This window comes from Bos indicus, chromosome 2 (genome assembly GCF_029378745.1).
Source record: "Bos indicus isolate NIAB-ARS_2022 breed Sahiwal x Tharparkar chromosome 2, NIAB-ARS_B.indTharparkar_mat_pri_1.0, whole genome shotgun sequence".
Lineage (NCBI taxonomy): Eukaryota > Metazoa > Chordata > Mammalia > Artiodactyla > Bovidae > Bos > Bos indicus.
In genome coordinates, this window is record NC_091761.1 from 84,198,224 (window position 1) to 84,216,506 (window position 18,283).

The following is an 18,283-nucleotide window of genomic DNA, read 5'->3' on the forward strand; positions in this document are numbered from 1 at the left end:
GAAGTATTAGTGAAGAGGCTAAAGAAGAGAGAGTTTACACTAGGTAATTATCCTACAGTACAGGATGATTATGAAAAGGCAATATTTTGCAAGTAACAAATAGATGATGACTTTTAAAACATCTGTTTTTAATACTTTTAGGTACATAGAAATGTAGTAGATACCACAGGGAGTTCTTACATAGCCAACATCTAGCTTTTCCTATTAACATCTTACTTTGGTTATGATGATCTATTTGCTGCAACTGATGAACCAGAAGTGATGCACTGTTAATAACTAAAGTCCATAGTTTATTCAGATTTCCTTAGTTTTTACCCAATGTCTTTTTTTTTTGTCACGGTTGTTGTTTCAGAATCCCATCCAGGTTATCACATTATAGTCATCATATATTCTTAGGTTCCTCTTGGTTTTGACAGTTTCTCAAATTTTCCATGTTTTTGATGATAATAACAGTTTTCAGGAATATTGGCCAGGTATTTTGTAGAATGGTCCTATGTTTCTCCCATGATTTTGGCTGGGGTTATGGAGTTTTTAGGAAGGAAGATCACAGAGGGAATGTGCTATTTTATTTATTTATTTATTGGTTGCCCTGTGTGGCATGTGAGATCTTAGTTCCCTAGCCCAGAAATTGAACCCACACCCCCTGCCTTGAAGTCTTAACCACTGGACTATTTGCAAAGTCCTGGGAAAGTGCCATTTTAATCACTTTCTTTCAAAGGTACATACTATTCGCATGATTTATCAGTGTTGGTGTTTTTGATCAGCTGGCTGTGTTAGTGTTTGTTAGATTTCCCCGCTATGAAGTTACTCTCCCAGCTTCTCTTCATACTGTCCTCTTTAAAAGGAAGTCATTATGAATAACCCACAACTAAGATGAGGAGACCCCCTTCTTGAAAACAGAGGATCATATAAATAATTTGCAATTATTTTACAATATTTGTTTATTGAGATATTGAGATATTTGTTTATTCTCCCTCATTTTAAAATATATCTAATTATCTATTTATATCCATATGGATTCCTGGATACTTATTTCATATTTTTACATGTAATCCAAAACTGTATTTATTTTGTTGTTCAAATTGTTCCAGCCTTGGCCATTAGGATCTCTTTCAGTGACTCCTGTGTCTCTTTTATATATTCCAGTTCAGTGGTGACTTGAGTTAGCCGTTTCATCCGCATGGTGAACACAGGCATGAAAAATCTCAAAGTTTTAAACAAAACAAAACAAAACCCAGAGTGATCTAATTGGATGAACACTGAAGAGTCACTTAAATTTTATATCTGATGAGACTGAGAAAATAGTTATGATCTGTTCTTACTACTTTTATATTTAGAGCCCTCCCTTGTGACTCAGCTGGTAAAGAACCCACCTGCAATGCAGGAGACCTGGCTTCAATCTCTGGGTTGGGAAGATCCCCTGGAGAAGGAAGAGGCTACCCACTCCAGTATTCTGGCCTAGAGAATTCCATGGACTATATAGTTTTTATATTTGCTATCTGCTAACTTTTCCTTTTAACAGAGAGTAATGTGGTAAATGTTAATTATAATGTGAGTATGCCAGAATTTTTGATGTATTCAAAACTTCTCTGTGAATGCCAGCAGTGCGAGATTACAGAGAAAAATCATTTGATTTTAGGTCTTACTTAAATTCCTCCAAAGACTTGATCTTCAGAAATGGTATAAAAATGTTTTCCAATGAATAGGTAATTTTTCTCACAATGAACATCTAGCAGTAAAGCAGTTTAAAAATATTTAGAAGACAAAAGTTGTGTTCATTTTGTTCTCTGATCATTTGAATTAACTGATGACATTTAAAATTTTTACTAGAGTCAAGAGAGGCTTGGGGATGCTGTTTGATAGGGTGTGTAGACAAATTAAGGATAAAGTTAGAGTATTAGCCTATTACTCTTTCCCCACATACTATTAGCCATGTTTCATGGAAGTCATTTTCTACAGCCATTCCACTAGTATTTACTCCATATCTACTTTGAACCAAGTAATGTGCTAGAAACTAAGGATACCGCATTGAACAAGCCACAGTCCTGCTAACAAGCAATTGGAGTGCATAGGAGACAAAGATTGGGGTAGACAAGTAAACCACAAGTGCGGTACATTGCAAGCTATGTGCTGTTCGTGCAAGCGTGTAGGAAGTACAGCTAACCCAGAACTGATTTGGGAAGGAAAAGGGGCAGGAAATTTCGAGTGTGTGTCATTGCTGAAGGACAAGTGGGAGGTAATCAGATGAAAGAAGGGAAAGGGGTACAGAGGAGAGGGGACACTTTAAGCAAGGAAAAGTGTAACTTTTAAGGGAGTAACAAGTCTTTCAGTTTGGCTGGATTATAGAGTTCTAGAAGTATAATGTGAAGCACCTATGTGATTTAAACATTTTTAGAAGTCACATTAAGAAAATAAAAGGAATCAGGTAAAAAATTTTAACAATATTTTATTTAGCCCAATGTTTTAAAAAATTGTATCATCTCAGCAATGTAACCAATATGGAAAATTATCAATGACACATTTTTACTTTTTTTTGGTACAATGTTTGAGAAATCTAATAGATGAATTACACTTAAAGCACATTTCAAATTGGACTAACCACATTTCAAGTGCTCACAGTCACATGTGGCTAGGGGCTACTATGTTGGACAGTATAGTTTTAGGGTGAAGTAATAGATAAATCTTCAGAGATAATGTGAAAGGGTGGTGTGAGGCTTTGAAAAGTTTTTGCCTGGGAGTGGTCTGATTGAGTTAGTGATGATTCCCATTTTCACTGTGGAGGATGGATCAGAGGTGGGCTTGAAAAGATGCCAACTAGTTTTAGGCTACTAGTCTAGCTGTAGGGGAGTGACTTGGATGTACTGAAAAGTAGGAGTCAAGAGTCATAAGGAGGATTTCTCTGGTGGTCCAGTGGTTAAGACCCCACCTTTCAATACAGGCAGCGTGGGTTCTATCCCTGGTTGGGTGACTAAGATCCCACATGCCTCGTGATGAGGCCAAGAAAAAATGTTATAAGGAGAGAATGAATTGAGAGAGGAGGCAAGAATGACTATTTCACTACTACTTTTTTTCCCCCCTTCTGGGAGTGAAGTAGAAAACTATGGGGGAAACAAGGGAAGAATGGCAGGATTGGGAGACAGTGTGTTCAATTTAGGACATCTTAAATTAGAGTTGCCTGAGATATCAAGTAGAATCTTTATATCTGAAAACAAGGAGACAGATGTCATCAACATATAGATAGTAACTGAAGCCATGGGATTGGATAAAATAATCTAGGTTGAGTGGGTAAAACAGTAATTCTCAGCCCTGATTTCTTAGTAAGAATTACCTGAGAGGTGATTTAAAATACAGATTTTGAGTTTCGTTCCCAAGATGCTGGTTCACTAGGGTAAGGGTGGTAAATTGCACTTTTCATAAGAATCCTTATAGTCTCCAATGCTGATACAAGTCATCCTTAGAACTCTCCTTCACAAACACTGGTGTAGAATGATAATTAAGAGGACCCAGAAGAAATTGCTTACATGTGTGGGACTTTAGAGAAAAGAAGACCATGAAGAAGATAGGAAAGGAGTCTCTAGCAAGTTGATAAACTATCAGAAGTGTGCTGTCTTCTGTTAACATGAACGGGGAGGATTCTTACCTGAAGGGGAACAAAGCTGATGGTGGGACAACTAGACAGGTTTCTGACTTGTTGGGCAGTCAGTCTGGTAGAAAGGTACCACCTCTCTGGTTACTTTTCATGCTCTGTGTCCTGAGCAAGTCTTCCTCACCTATCATCAGATCCATCAAATTTCCTGAGTATTTGAAGGAGGAAGGGTTTTAAACTGCCTGAAAAGGAGCAGAGAAATGAAACAATACAGTTAAAAGTGAGCACTAGAGTGAGCAACTAAGGTGGCATTTGGGTAACCTGCTAGTGGTGAAAGCTCAATTTCAGTAGGTGAGTTGAGAAAGTGGGCTGAATGAGTTTGGGAAAAAAACAAAAAACACAACATTTTAAGAATCTTGGCTATGAAAGGAAGGAAAGAGAAGTCAGAATGTATAAATATCCACTGTTTACTCATAAAATAATAAGAAATACATGCCCTTCTTCTGAAATACATGCCCTTGTTTCATTTGTGTTGTGTGGATTGATTTGATACTGTAAATCTCCATTCATCTTTCATAGAAGATAGTTATTAAATAATATTATTTTGCTTATACATTAAAGTCAGCAAAATGATATTTGGTCATTCTATCACCTTTTATACAAATTGTTGGAATGGATAAATCATTTTGCAGAATAATTATTAATGGTTTGAAAGAAGTGCCAACTTATCGTAGGTTGGGGTTGGATGAGGGAGACAAGAAAGAAGAAACCAGAAACTTGAACTTGAATTTCTCAGTCTCCTTCTTACCTGTCCTCTACATGTCAATCGTGTTTCACTGGCAGAACTTGCCTCATCAGCCCCAAACTGGTAAGATTCTGTCATTCTTAACCATGGTTAGTCCACAAGTCAATTCACCTGTCGCCAATAAAGACAAGCTCACCAGAGCTTCATTGTTAAAGTAATTTGGGGTTAGCTGCTACACGTCCTCTCTAACTCTTAACACAATTCCCACTACCAGTTTAATCTAGAAGTGACTGATTATAATCACCAAACTTTTCCATTAACAATGCTGTTAAATTGTTATTTAAATTTAACAGTTTAAATAGTGCACAAATGTAGTAAATACTTAAACGATGCCCTTTGCTTCCAGTATGGAATGCTAGAAAGCATAAAAATTCAAATGAAATATAAATAGGAGTACTAGAGTTTTGTTCTAAATACAGCTGAAAGTTTAAGTTAGATGCAAATTAGTTATTTTTTGTTTGTTTCCTTCGAAGAGGGTGGGTCTATTTTAGAATGGAGCCAAATAATTTGAAAGTCACATCTGCATCACTTTCAAGACATGCCCAGTTTGCCCCACAAATGACCAGTCTATTTGATTAAAAAAACAAGTGTTAGGCACAGGCATGACTGCATCATATTGGCTGATGTCTTTACTGATCCATTTTGGTTATCTCAGAATTGCTCCAGCTCTAAGGCTATTGTTAGTTTTTGAACTTCTTATTTAAAATAGGGAAAAAATACAGACTAATTCTGAAAACTTGTACTTAAAGAGCTCTACATTTATAAAATTATCCATGTGCCTATTTGGTCCAATTACTGGAACATTATAGACACTAGGTATATTTGGTTAATTTGCATTTATTACAGTGCTTCATATTTTACTGTTATTATGGAATTTTTAAAACACAAAAGTAGAGAAAATAGAATGACTACCCATATAACCATCAACCCCTTCAACAATTTATACAGAAATAACCTTGCATCATCTGTACTCTCATTGGATTATTTTAAAGCAAAACTCAGACAATCTTATTTCATCTATTAATTCTCTTCTATTCCTCTAAAAGAGAAGAATTCTTTTTTTAGGCCCAATTTTATTACCATACATTTAAAAATTAATAATATTTCCTTATTATCAAACGTTCCATCAGTATTAAAAATTTCCTAGTTGTCTCATACTTCATTTTACAACTGAATTCTTCAAATTAGGAACAAAACAGGCTCCCATGTTGAAATGCTATATGTTGAATACTTTGGTTATAACTTCAACAGTCTAAAATGTCACATGATCCATACCTTCTAAGGGGTTATCTCCTCAGTAACTTGCCATATCATGTAAAGAATTTATAAAATCTATAAAGATTTTGATTAATTTATTGACTACCTTTTTATAATTAAATTTATTCTCAGGATTTTTTTTTTTTGTCTTTGGGAAGAATTATAAAAAAAAAAAACCCACTAAAGTATTAATGGCCAGTCAGAGTTGGCTTCATCATGGCCATGCAACCTGTACAATCACATGGGACACCATGCTAAGAAGGGTCTGTGCTTGGTATATTGCTCTGTTGTTGCCATCTTGAAATTCTTAATAGTTTGGATCAAGGGGTCCCACATTTTCATTCTTCACTGGGCCCTAGAAAGCTTTATAGCCGGTCCTGCTGGCAGTATAAAGACTAGAAAACACATGTTGTTGTTGTCTAGTTGCTAAGTTGTGTCTGACTCTTTCGCACATGGACTGTAGCCCACCAGGCTCCTCTGTCCATGGGATTTCCCAGGCAAGAACACTGGAGTGTGTTGTCATTTCCTTCTCCAGGGGATCTTCTGGACCCAGGGATCGAACCTATATCTCCTGCCTTGGCCGGCAGGTTCTTTACTGCTGAGCCACCAGAGAAGCCCAAAACACACATGATTCCCAGTTAATGTCTCAAATGAGTTAATAATTATTAGTCTACCTAAATCTCCTACCTATACCTAGAAAAAGAATATTAAAATCTAACTAGGATTCAAATTACTGACCAAAGCAACTTTTGACCAAACCGGTCTTTTTTTGAACAGTCTTTTTTTTTTTTTTAACCCATGCAAAACATGGGAATGGGTTTAAGAATACTTTTTCCCATATTTATTATTTGTTTGTTGACCATCAATAATGTAACTTTGGAATATTAGTGTCAGCACATAGTAAACACTATACTGTAACTGCTTGTTATAATTATGATTAATAATTGTTATCATTTAGTATTGCATTATTTAGTATTTTGGCTCAGCATAGCTTCTAGATAAGATTTGAAATGCTTCAAAGACAGTCTTTGACAGATACTAAATTAGGAACATAATTGCAAAGAGATTATTTTCTAAGTGATGGTTGGGTGCATGCATGCTAAATCACTTTAGTTGTGTCTGACTCTTTGCAACCTTATGGACTATAGCCTGCCATGCTCCTCTGCCCATGGGGATTCTCCAGGCAAGAAAGTTGGAGTGGGTTGCTATGCAATCCTCCAGGGGATCTTTCTCACTCAGGCATCAAACTCGTGTCTCATGCGGCTCCTGCATTGCAGGGGGATCGTTTACTGCTAAGCCACCAGGGAAGCCCAAGTGATGGTATAGTTTTCCAATTTGGGTCTCATTTCACAAGCACAAATACCATCTGGCCTGACACAGGCAATCAAGCTCTCTGAACCAATTTAATATTACACATATGGATTTCCAAACTTAGGCTTTCTAACTTCTTTCAACCTTTATTAAAAGTTACAGTGGACACAGTTACATGTTGGATCTAGTACCTAATTTGGAGGAGCCAATGTCTAGGATGTAGGGTATCATCTAGTCTTTGAATTGACTGGCTAGTTCTCCAGGGGTTTCATAGAGCAAAGCAAGTTGGAAATTTTTATGATTCTGTTGATACCTAATTTCTATTTCCTACTCCCTTATGCCTATACAATTATAAAAAGGAAAATTAGGCCATAGAATACAATACAGGTGATTTATAACATGTCTTTTTGATGATAGCAAAGGTGCAAATATTTCCCAAATGTGCTCCCTATAATAATAAATATAGGAATAATAAATAATAAAACACCTTAATAAAAATGTGTAGAGGAAAAATCCCAAATATCTCTGCTACAAAGCTTGGTTATTTTGCAATCAGTATCATCTGGAATGGTCAGATACATTCTACTTACATTTCTAACATTGCTCACGAATCAGGTATTTTAAAAAATGTAAGGAACTGGGAAACATACAGGAAGAGAGGCTCATGCTAAAGTCATAATCAAAAGTAGTTACTGTTTGATGTAAATTCTAGAAAGTTTAAGTAAAGACTAATGCACACACGTGATTCTCTGAAAAGATAATGTATAATGTTTGTTGTGGACTCTCTCCACCCTGAGAACTTAAAAGGCTTTCCTCAGAGCACACATTCCTGGTCTCTCTGGAAACACCCCACACATAAGGTAGAACAGGAGACACGTGATTTTGGTATTCTTCATGCAGAATCCTCAGTTTACTTGTGCCTCCAATGAGGCAGAGTGAGTGTGAGTGAAGGGGATTTTGTTTGGAACTTGTATAAAGCTAGGAGTGCCATTTAGCATTTTTGCAGCCATAGCAACCCATATTATCGCGAACACAGCCCTTATCACTCTGTACTGTAATTGTCTTTTCAATTACCTCCCTGACTGGGCTGTAAGCAACTTTAGGTAAAGAATCATATTTTCTTTGCCCTAATTTTCCAGCTATGTAGTGGCCTGCACATCAAAGGAGCACAAACTTTTACCTGTAAATAGTTTCATCCCTTAAAATTTGCCTTTTTTCCCCAAGGTAGACTTGCAGAGGAGGTAGATTCATCTAAATTCAAGGACTGAAATGAACTTTTAATCCCCTAACTGAATTTTAGTTTAAATCTGCTGGGATATATTTGCCTGCACTTGACCAGTTCTTCATTGATTACCACATTAATAACTCATATATATATGACTGTGATCAAAGTTATTAACATACACCTGATTCTGCCTAATTTTTAATGACTTAACTAGCATAAATAAATACTTGAACAATTACATCAAGTCACCATAAAGACGGGAAAGCTTTCATCTAAATGTATAACCAAATTGGCTAATTAACATTTTAATTTAAGAGACTGGAATAATCTCCCTGGGAATTGATTCAAGCTAGTCAAGCTCAAAGATAAATCAAATGTCCACATTATAAGTATCTTTAAATGTTTTTATTCTCTATTCCATTTACAATTTTCATTGACCTGTTACATTTACAGCCTGGAAAACTACCACTTTATGGTTCTACTATTTTTTTTTTTTAATTACCAAATTTTGCAGAGAAAGTATGGAGATATTCTCAGAAAAATTGGGACCTGCACATAGTATCTAGATAAGAATAAAGTAATGTAAGGATAACCTCCAGAGCCAGACTATCTGGATTGGGCTTGTGGCTCCAACCCCTTGCTAACTACCTCAGTTTTCTTTATCCATGAAATGGGCATAATAATATCTACCTTGCAGGGCTGTCATAGGAATAAAATTAGTTACCATATTCACAGTACAGAAATGGCACCTGGCACATTTTAAGCCATATATCTTCACGTGTTTAGGGTGGGAAAAAAAACTGAAATCCAACTGTTTAGAGAAAGCAACCATCATTGTAACTGGAATGAAACTTGAATGTGATGAAATCATTAGAGGCTATAAGTGAGATTTACAAGGAAAAGGTGAAGCATAGTAGGTTGCTAACTACTGAGTATGCCAGAATCATTCCTCACAAAGTATTAGGAAGTTTCAAAAACTTGTAAAGATGTATGCTGGTAAGAAGAGGTGATTTATGGGATTCTATGAAGAATGCAAAAGTGGCTTATTCTAATAAAAGTAAAATATGATTTGAGCTTTACTTAGAAACAGTGCAAAAATTTTCATAAATCGCTACAAGTTTGTTTTGACAATTCATTTACTGACTTCCTGAATATTTAGAATTTTGCTGCTTTCTTGCTGTCAGATTCTTAATAAATAAAGGTAAGCAATATTTGTTAAGATAAACCAAGTGTATCTTGGCTTTAAAAGGTGTATTTGATTATTTTTATAAATGTCATTAGTGGAATGAGTCCCATTATTAATTATTTGGAAGCCCTAGGCAAGATTTGAAATTTGCTCGCATATGATGACATTTTAAAATGAATTTAAAAATGACTTTATTAATTTAACTGGTTACATAAATGAACTTGCTTTTAAACATATTTACATGGTCAGTTCAGTTCAGTTCAGTCGCTCAGTCGTGTCCAACTCTTTGCGACCCCATGAATTGCAGCACGCCAGGCCTCCCTGTTCATCACCATCTCCCGGAGTTCACTCAAACTCGCGTCCATCGAGTTGGTGATGCCATCCAGCCGTCTCATCCTCTGTCATCCCCTTCTCCTCCTGCCCCCAATCCCTCCCAGCATCAGAGTCTTTTCCAATGAATCAACTCTTCGCATGAGGTGGCCAAAGTACTGGAGTTTCAGCTTTAGTATCATTCCTTCCAAAGAACACCCAGGACTGATCTCCTTTACGATGGACTGGTTGGGTCTCCTTGCAGTCCAAGGGACTCTCAAGAGTCTTCTCCAACATCACAGTTCAAAAGCATCAATTCTTTGGTGCTCAGTTTTCTTCACATTCCAACTCTCACATCCATACATGACCACTGGAAAAACCATAGCCTTGACTAGATGGACCCTTGGTAACTTACTGTTAATTCATTTCCATGTTGATAATTTGTGTTAAATTGAACTGTGAAGTGAAGTGAAGTCTCTCAGTTGTATCCGACTCTTTGCGACCCCATGGACTCTAGCCTACCAGGCTCCTCTGTCCATGGGATTTTCCAGGCAATAGTACTGGAGTGGATTGCCATTTCCTTCTCCAGGGGATCTTCCCAACCCAGGTATCGAACCCAGGTCTCCCACATTGTAGACAGACGCTTTACCGTCTGATCCACCAGGGAAGTCCTTGAAGAACTTGAAACTGATTTTATTGAATTAGCTAACCAGCTTAAAATGATCTCACTTGCCAGGCATGTCAATCAAATTGAACCATTCAGTTCAGTTCAGTTGCTCAGTCGTGTGCGACTCTGCGACCCCATGAATCGCAGCACGCCAGGCCTCCCTGTCCATCACCAACTCCTGGAGTTCACTCAGACTCACGTCCACTGAGTCAGTGATGCCATCCAGCCATCTCATCCTCTGTCTTCCCCTTCTCCTCCTGCCCCCAATCCCTCCCAGCATCAGAGTCTTTTCCAATGAGTCAACTCTTCGCATGAGGTGGCCAAAGTACTGGAGTTTCAGCTTTAGCATCATTCCTTTCAAAGAAATCCCAGGGCTGATCTCCTTCAGAATGGACTGGTTGGATCTCCTTGCAGTCCAAGGGACTCTCAAGAGTCTTCTCCAACACCACAGTGCAAAAGCATCAATTCTTCGGCGCTCAGCCTTCTTCACAGTCCAACTTTCACATCCATACATGACCACAGGAAAAACCATAGCCTTGACTAGATGGACCTTTGTTGGCAAAGTAATGTCTCTGCTTTTCAATATGCTATCATAACTTTCCTTCCAAGGAGTAAGCATCTTTTAACTTCATGGCTGCAGTCACCATCTGCAGTGATTTTGCAGCCCCCCAAAATAAAGTCTGACACTATTTCCACTGTTTCCCCATCTATTTTCCATGAAGTGATGGGACCAGATGCCATGATCTTCGTTTTCTGAATGTTGAGCTTTAAGCCAACTTTTTCACTCTCCTCTTTCACTTTCATCAAGAGGCTTTTTAGTTCCTCTTCACTTTCTGCCATAAGAGTGGTGTCATCTGCATATCTGAGGTGATTGATATTTCTCCCGGCAATCTTGATTCCAGCTTGTGCTTCTTCCAGTCCAGCGTTTCTCATGATGTACTCTGCATAGAAGTTAAATAAGCAGGGTGACAATATACAGCTTTGACGTACTCCTTTCCCTATTTGGAACCAGTCTGTTGTTCCATGTCCAGTTCTAACTGTTGCTTCCTGACCTGCATACAGATTTCTCAAGAGGCAGGTCAGGTGGTCTGGTATTCCCATCTCTTTCAGAATTTTCCACAGTTTATTGTGATCCACATAGTCAAAGGCTTTGACATAGTCAGTAAAGCAGGAATAGATGTTTTTCTGGAACTCTCTTGCTTTTTCCATGATCCAGCAGATGTTGGCAATTTGATCTCTGGTTCCTCTGCCTTTTCTAAAACCAGCTTGGACATCAGGAAGTTCACGATTCACATATTGCTAAAGCCTGGCTTGGAGAATTTTGAGCATTACTTTACTAGCATGTGAGATGAGTGCAATTGTGGGTAGTTTGAGCTTGGGAGTGCTGTTAGCCAACTGGGGTGGGAAACCCATGGACAGTCCTCGGGGATCTCAGGGCTGCACAACTGGAGAGAGCAGCTCTACAAGACTGCCTTTTACATCTGAAGAAGTGATTCTTGGAGAAAAGACAACACAAGACCTGTCCTAGGAGCGGGGATCATGTTTCAGCAGCTAGGATGGTATCGGCCGTACGAACCTGCTTTTCCTAGCAAACTGGACAGACTTGTGTGTGGCCCCTTCCTCTCTGGTACTTTGCCTGCTGTATGAATGAAGATTGTATTCCTCTGGAAATATTTTACAGTCTAATATTGAGTGTAATTAAGAATATAATCATGTTATCAAAAATGGTATTTAACTGTTGTAGTTTCTTTAACATTCATGTGGATAAAAAGTCTATAATAAAAAAAATTGCTTTTTTAAAAAATATTACAGATTTACTGTAATATTAATGTGGCTATTTATGTTACATGATAAATACATATTCCTTTGGAATAAGAGTTAAGGTTTGGAAAGTTGATTTCCACTGTGCTCCTGGAATTTCAAGATGACTATCTGTTGGTCTCTAGGTCTCCTTGGTTGGTACAAGGGGCTGCTTACCAAGCCTTCTGTTTTTCTTCTTTTTAGTATTCTGTGAGTGAGCAAGGTAGCTAGAAGCAAGATTGAGAAGTTGGCAGTATGTCTGTTTTTCCTCCTGTGCTTTTTATACCACACTACCCATAAGAATCTGGATAATCAAATTTCCTCCCTTCTTAAAAACTTTCTCTTCAGTAAAGACCTTAAAAAGTATGTTCTCACTAGATAAGTAATAAAATGGTAGTAAACTTCCCTCAAAGTCTCTTTGGTTTCAAGGCCCAGGAACGAAGTTCTAAATGTGGAATTCCGGGGTTGGTGAGGACCATAGAGTAGGTTTGAGGGAGAAGCTTTTCCATCATTGTCACATGGTCAAATCTGTTATTGGCCTGATATCCTTGCTCTAGCACTGAGCTTCTTGCTTTTGTTTATTCTTCTGAGTGGGTCTTCCCCTTTCTCCTAGGCTAGGTCTCATTCCTATTTTGAAAGGATTTGTCACCGCAAATCAGAGGCTGAAATCAGAGGTTCTAAGCTTCTACATTATTGTCTTTCTCCCAGTAGGGATATCTAATGTTAAGGGTCTTTTGTTTGTATCACAGTGAATTAAAACTAAGGGATCTGGCAAGTCTATTGTTAGCATTACCTAGGCAAACCATATAAAAGAAAAAAAAATTTTTTAACCTAATTTTCTACCCTGGCTGGGTGAGTTGCTTGACTTGTCGTTTTGTTTCATTTCTCTAATCTATTTTTATTTCTGCAGAGAACTTGAAACTGATTTTATTGAATTAACCTACCAGCTTAAAATGACCTCACTTGCCAGGCATGTCAATCAAATGTGTTTCTCACTAGGGTGCCTTTCTCCCTGGTGCCTTTCCCTCTGCCTTTGTGTACCCTTTCAAAGTGGTGGGCTCTCTGGAAGAGGATGGCCTTCTCTATTTCATAAGTCCTGCTTTTCAGAAAGAGACACAGGGCTTCTGTGTTTCTCTCTGAGAATTTCCATGTAAGTTCTGAGGGTCTGTTTATCTTCCCTTTAGGAATGGCAAGGCTTTAGATGAGATAGAGCCATAATTCCTCAAGGGATCAGAAAAAGATGACCCCCCAGGCCTCAATTCCCATCCTGACCCTAGCGTTGACATGTTTAGTGTCACAGAATGTTACAGGCCTTAAAGAACAAGGAGGGAAATATACCTTTTATATTTCTCTGGCTTTAGATCTAAAGCTGAAGCCTTAATTTCCAGGCTAAAATGTGGAGTCTCTAAAACTGAATAAGCAGTTGTTAATTTTGAGTCTAGATTTAGAACATATTCCTGAGATCTTCTTTTCCCAATTCCTTAACACCTATTCCTAGTACTTAGTGTTCTCCACATCAGGGCTATATACCAATATAATTTAGTCTTCCTTCTCAGGTATAAACTTGTCTGAACCAAACATTTTTGGTCATGTAAAAATCAGTTTAAACTGAATATGGATTTAAGGAGTTTATGTTATCTTTGATTATTACTAATTTTGATTCATGGAAAGAATTGTTGAGTTTGAAAGGCTTAATTTCTTAGAAGCACTCACATTTTTAATAAATTTAATTAAAGGCTCTTAATTTTGTTGTGTATGTTGTCAATTTTCTCCTCTACTAGAGGGGGAAAAAAGTTTTATGACAGATTTTCTTTATTCACAGCTAAAAATTGAGGTATGAAGCATGGTTCTTATTTTCTTTATTTATTGTAGCTGGTTCTTTTCTAACCCTCTGAGGTGCAAAAAAAGCCATTGGATTTATTATCTCTTGCTTCACAAAGGTAGATTGGTCATGCTTGAAATTTTAGATATGTGAAATAAAATTGTGACTGAAGCAAAGCAAATGAGGATCAACCATTTACACACAATTCAATACTTTCTCTTCCCCCCACATATTGCAAATCATCTAAACTGTTTTTATAGTTCAGTTGAGCTTCTTTATGAATCAAATGAGATAACTGCAAAAAAAAAAAGTCTGACCTTTCAGAAAGTTCCATGATTCTAACATATTAGAAATTCCTTTCCCTAAAACTGATATGAATATGCAACTGATTAAAATAAAACATTATAGTGATATTTTGCTGCACTTCTCATTGTTTACCTTAGCAGATGATTTTGAGTAAGCCTACACATCACTGTCTGAGATTGCTTTTCCCAACAGGGAAAGCAATATACTGGTTTGCAACTCAGTCATTTATCCTACATAGTAATTTTCCTCTAACTCCTGCCCTAATCAATATGCTGATACTTGAGCATATATGAATGTCTGAGTGAGATGATATTTAAAATACATAAAATTAATAGAGCATAAAGACTTACCAATTAAAATAGAAGTCTTTCTTAGCCAGGCATTAACTCTATAGTTTCTAAAATGTGGGACGTCTAGGGAATCCTGAGAGAAAGGGCTGGAATAGGGATGAGTATCATGGTGGAATTCAATTCAGCTGTAGCTGTTATTGAGTAACTTGTATATTTGGTCAACGGTCCTCTGTACCTGTGTGTACCAGCTGGATATTATTAGTCTTGTAAATACATAATTGGCAAAATCCATTGGATCATTGAAACAGCAAGAGAGTTCCAGAAAAACATCTACTTCTGCTTTATTGACTATGCCAAAGCCTTTGACTGTGTGGATCACAATAAACTGGGGAAAATCCTGAAAGAGATGGGAATACCAGACCACCTGACCTGCCTCTTGAGAAACCTATATGCAGGTCAGGAAGCAACAGTTCGAACTGGACATGGAACAACAGACTAGTTCCAAATAGGAAAAGGAGTAGGTCAAGGGTATACATTGTCACTCTGCTTATTTAATTCTATGCAGAGTTCAGTTCAGTTCAGTCACTCAGTTGTATCCAACTCTTTTCAAGCCCATGAACTGCAGCATGCCAGGCCTCCCTGTCCATCACCAACTCCCAGAGTTTACCCAAACTCATGTTCATTGAGTTAGTGATGCCATCCAACCATCTCATCCTCTGTCGTCTCCTTCTCTTCCTGCCCTCAGTCTTTCCCAGCATCACAGTCTTTTCAAATGAGTCAGCTCTTCGCATCAGGTGGTGAAAGTATTGGAGTGTCAGCTTCAACATCAGTCCTTCCAATGAACACCCAGGACTGATCTCCTTTAGGGTGGACTGGTTGGATCTCCTTGCAGTCCAAGGGACTCTCAAGAGTCTTCTTCAACACCACAGTTCAAAAGCATCAATTCTTCGGTGCTCAGCTTTTTTTATAGTCCAACTTTCACATCCATATATGACCACAGGAAAAACCATAGCCTTGACTAGACGAACCTTTGTTGGCAAAGTAATGTCTCTGCTTTTTAATATGCTGTATAGGTTGGTCATAACTTCTTTCCAAGGAGTAAGCGTCTTTTAATTTCATGGCTGCAATCACCATCTGCAGTGATTTTGTAGCCAAAAAAAAAAAAAAAGTCAGCCACTGTTTCCACTGTTTCCCCGTCTATTTGCCATGAAGTGATGGGACCGGATGCCATGATCTTCGTTTTCTGAATGTTGAGTCTTAAGCCAACTTTTGCACTCTCCTCTTTCACTTTCATCAACAGGCTCTTTAGTTCTTCTTCGCTTTCTGCCATAAGGGTGGTGTCATCTGCATATCTGAGGTGATTGATATTTCTCCCAGCAATCTTGATTCCAGCTTGTGCTTCTTCCAGCCCAGTGTTTCTCATGATGTACTCTGCATAGAAGTTAGATAAGCAGGGTGACAATATACAGCCTTGACGTACCCCAGCAACCAGTCTGTTGTTCCATGTCCAGTTCTAACTGTTGCTTCCTGACCTGCATACAGGTTTCTCGAGAGGCAGGTCAGGTGGTCTGGTATTCCCATCTCTTTCAGGATTTTCCCCAGTTTATTGTGATCCACACAGTCAAAGGCTTTGGCATAGTCAATAAAGCAGAAATAGATGTTTTTCTGGAACTCTCTTGCTTTTTCGATGATCCAGTGGATGTTGGCAATTTGATCTCTGGATCTTTTTAGAAAGCAGTGAAGGTGTAAGTACCTTAAAATATTAATATCAGGAATGTAAGTGCTCTACCTTATGGAAACTTAGGAGAAAGATATTGCATATACTTTAAAGTTCCTGAAATAATATGTTCAATAAAATAACTATAGCCTTAAAATATCAGGATAGATAATTTGGAAGCTTTTTATGCTCTGAACCCAAAAGAAGTACTCTATATTGATTTTATGAAACCTAAAGACTTTTGTTCTGATTTTATAAACTCTAAAGACTTCGGAATAAATTTAGACCAATTCCTTTAATTTATCCATGAATCTGAGGACCATGGCCATTGCCTCCCACAGTTAGTGACAATGGTGAGACCTGAAGCTAGTACTCAGACTTGATCTCTTTAAACCTCAGGACTTCTCCCTTTCCCTAAGAGCAACAGTGAAAACCTGCAGGAGTGAGGTGGTCAATGGGTTGGCTTTTTCAAAGAAACAAAGGGATATGAGAAGCTGAGTATCCTGGCAGTCAGTAGGCCTTTACTGAGCACCTAAAAGATACTGTTTATAGGGACACAAAACAAAAACAAAACAATCTTCCTCCATTAAATATACAGAATACCAGAATATGTAGTCCTAACTGGGTTTGGATCTCAACTCTCCTCCCTACCTGTTCAGTGGTCTTAGGCAAGTTACTCGTGTCTCAGTTTCCTGGGGCAGGATAATACCTACTTCTTTGTGTTATGAGGATGAAACTAATACACATGTAGAGCAAACAGGAAATACTTGCCACAGAGTAAATCTTGCTATTACTATTGATCATGGTTTTATGCACTCTGGTAGATATCAGTAAGGCATTCCTGTAACTCTCTGGCTGGATACAGAATCAGACACACCAGACAGAATAGATAAGTCTCACCATGAAGATCAAATGCCAAAAAGCAGGGTAATGGAGTAAAGGCAGCCACCTTTTAAGAAAGTACCGGCTGTGAATTGCTCCTGAAGAGGGGAGGAAACAATTCACATGTCAAGTATGGTGTGAGCAAATCAATGGGAGCAAGAATGAGCACATGATCAGGAGTCCTTGGAATTCCTTGGCTGAATCCGGAGGTTTTCCTATTGGGTGTTAAGAATAATCGATTAAGCAGTGGGAGGTAATGGAAGAGGTTAGAAAGTTGTCAGAAGCCTCGAGAATTCCTCTACGTGGGTGACAAGCTCTCTGGATTCAACTTTTTCTTTTAGGCTTGGAAGGCCCACAGGAAGTGCTCTTTAGAATAAACTGGGAGGTGGGGGTGGGAGAACTATGCAAAATACCTCGCATTTAGCACTAAATAGTATTAGTTCCTTTTTCCCCTCGGAGATTGAAAGGTTAGTTTAATAAAGGGGAAGGGTTAAATTAACGTAGATGTTTAACTCCTGTACAGATAAACATTTTAATTTATCAATCTGAAACCTGGCTGAAGCGTTTTCGTTCAGAGCTTCCCTTACTCGTCCGCCTCCCGCGGGCGGCAGCAACCGACATGCAAAGCCCGGGGAAAAGGCGAGGGTAAATGGTCGCTCCACGCATGCGTGAGAAGCCTTCTCAACTCCCCCGCGGCGTCTTTTCTTGGAACAAAACTAGCGCGGAGCCGCGGAGCTCCGCAGTTTGCGTAGACTCGAATTTCCTATTGCTCTCACGGTCCGTGTGGAATCCTCGAGTGGGGCAGTTCCCCTACGCTATTTGCGTTATTCGAAGTGAATGGCTGGGTGGTGCGTGTACGCCCGGAGCGTAGCGCCCATAGGCGGACGGGGTGCGGCTGCGCAAGGACTTGAGTGGGCTGTGTACGCCGCTAGCGTAGCGTGGTGTCCGACGCGCGGGTCTCCGCGACGCAGTTGGCGCAGGCGGCTTTGGTGAATACACGATTTGGTGCAGCCGGGGTTTGGTACCGAGCGGAGAGGAGATGCACACGGCACTCGAGTGTGAGGTAACTATAAAACCCCGATTTGTTTACATTCCCTCCCCCAGAACCGGCCCCGTGCGC

General features: G+C 38.7%; 1 protein-coding gene across 9 annotated transcripts in view; it reads left to right on the plus strand.

Moving 5' to 3' along the window:
• The window catches only part of SLC39A10 (solute carrier family 39 member 10), a 163,521-nt gene that overhangs the window by 76,037 nt on the left and 69,201 nt on the right, over positions 1 to 18,283 (plus strand). For 2 of the 9 annotated variants that reach the window (XM_070769623.1, XM_019974264.2), the window contains exon 1: positions 17,627 to 18,226. The exons of 6 other annotated variants lie outside the window; for them this stretch is intronic. The gene's annotated coding sequence lies outside the window, so the exon portion shown is untranslated. Of the gene's footprint in view, positions 1 to 17,625; positions 18,227 to 18,283 lie in introns of those variants that run through there. One more of the 9 variants, XM_019974269.2, reaches the window with a different exon arrangement.